The sequence below is a fragment of the Dendrobates tinctorius genome, unplaced genomic scaffold (genome assembly GCF_039654945.1).
Source record: "Dendrobates tinctorius isolate UK_male_01 unplaced genomic scaffold, ASM3965494v1 ptg000672c, whole genome shotgun sequence".
Taxonomy (NCBI): Eukaryota; Metazoa; Chordata; class Amphibia; order Anura; family Dendrobatidae; genus Dendrobates; species Dendrobates tinctorius.
This window is the reverse complement of record NW_027362320.1, coordinates 134,542-136,538: the sequence shown is the minus strand read 5'-3', so window position 1 is coordinate 136,538 and position 1,997 is coordinate 134,542. Positions and strand designations below refer to the sequence as shown.

At 47.3% G+C, this 1,997-nt stretch overlaps 1 non-coding gene across 1 annotated transcript; it reads left to right on the top strand.

Moving 5' to 3' along the window:
- Positions 1 to 234: 234 nt before the first annotated feature.
- Positions 235 to 425, top strand: LOC141079512 (U2 spliceosomal RNA). Its single transcript, XR_012228445.1, has one exon. It is a non-coding gene; the product is annotated as a U2 spliceosomal RNA (small nuclear RNA).
- Positions 426 to 1,997: the final 1,572 nt, after the last annotated feature.

Genomic DNA, 1,997 nt, shown 5'->3' with positions numbered 1-1,997 from the left:
TTGACCGTGAGGGGAGGGTGGCCTAACAAAAAAGGGGTTGGCCTATGCAAATTAAAAGCGCGTGGAGTGGAATCCTGGGGGGAAAAAAAAAAAAAAAAAAACAGCCGCCTGCGCTTTTGTTATGCGCCCAGACTTGGTTTGAATGTCTTCCTCAGGGTGGTGTCTGTGTCATTCTCCACAATGGGTGCCTGTCTTAAGCCCTGTGGCCTTGCAAGCGGCAAACCATTTCTGGTTATCGCTTCTCGGCCTTTTGGCTAAGATCAAGTGTAGTATCTGTTCTTATCAGTTTAATATCTGATACGTCCCCTATCTGGGGACCATATATTAAATGGATTTTTAGAACAGGGAGATGGAAAAAGAGCTTGCTCACTTCACTCCACGTATCAGCCCAGTATGGCAGTTTCTCTGGGAATGGTGCACTCACTCTCTTAAGCGGTTTCCAAAGACAGATTGAATTGAAATCGGGATAAGCAAGTAGTGTTTTCAAAGCATGATTTGAATGCTTTTTTCCAATGTCGCCGCTCTGCAATTAGTTTTTCTTGGTCCAAGTTGCACATTTCCAATTCCTTAGCCTTGATTTAACTTGACCAACTCTTCTACTACTACTACTACTACTACTACTCTTATTCACCGCTATATGGGAGGCATTGCACTGTATTCAATGTGTCCGTAAAATAACGATCTATCTTGGCCTTTGCTGTTTGGTAGGTATAGGTGTGACAAGCTGCAGTAATGTGTTTGGCTTTGGATAGCTACATTTCTGCACACCCACCTGCTACAAGGCCTGCAGCCCCTTCGCCTCAGAACTTCCCCAGTCTTAATTCAAGCATTCAATTCCTACCACATCCCTCATGCAATGATATGTCGCTTCATTTTTGAAACATTGTCCCCCTCTTGTGGCCTTCCAACTTTGAAATTTACTGTTCAATTTTGAATTAATTCATATATGAATAAAATGGAAAAGCAACGATTTATCTGGCGAGTTATTTGAATGTTCTGCCTACGTCCACCTGTCTGACAGACGGACGGTATTCTAGTGGCTTGTAGCAGCAGCAGCAGCAGCTAGGTGCGCTGCTTGCCTGCAGTAAATAGGATGTGTCCATCCATGGAACACTGTGATAGGAATCATGCCATTCATAGCACACAATGCTTGGATGTGTTCGACCACGTCTCACAATGGGACCACGTGTCACAATGGGCAGCCCACAGTCTGTAGCAGCTGCGCAGTAGTATTCAGCTTCAGTCTGCTGAGTGAGCCTGAGCAGACAGGTGGGCCATGCTCGCCTCCTGGTTACAATATCTGGCACCAGGAGAGTTAGGCCACGTTCACACGCTGCGGATTCCGCTGCGGATTAATCCGCACGGATTTAGCAAAAACCGCAGATAATCCGCAGGTCCAAAGACCTGCGGATTATCTGCGGTTTTGCCTGCGGTTTGGTCCTGCGGATTCACTATCTCCACAATGGTGGAGATAGGAACCCGCAGCGTTTTCCACAGAAAGAATTGACATGCAATTCTTTCTGCGGATTCAAAACCGCAGCAAATCCGCGCGGTTTTTTCCGCAGCGTCGGCACAGCGTTTTTTTTTACCCATTCAAATGAATGGTACTGTACACCGCAGCTAAAACTGCTGCGTGTCTGTAGCGGCCAATCCGCAGCGTGTGCACACAGCCTTAAAGCAAGACCTTTCATTTAGGGAGGGTAGTAGAGGGGGCGGTGTAGGAGCAGTGCTCCTCTGGCCTCTTTCCTAGTACTGAAGCGCGTTTGACCGTGAGGGGAGGGTGGCCTAACAAAAAAGGGGTTGGCCTATGCAAATTAAAAGCGCGTGGAGTGGAATCCTGGGGGGAAAAAAAAAAAAAAAAAAACAGCCGCCTGCGCTTTTGTTATGCGCCCAGACTTGGTTTGAATGTCTTCCTCAGGGTGGTGTCTGTGTCATTCTCCACAATGGGTGCCTGTCTTAAGCCCTGTGGCCTTGCAAGCGGCAAACCATTTCTGGTT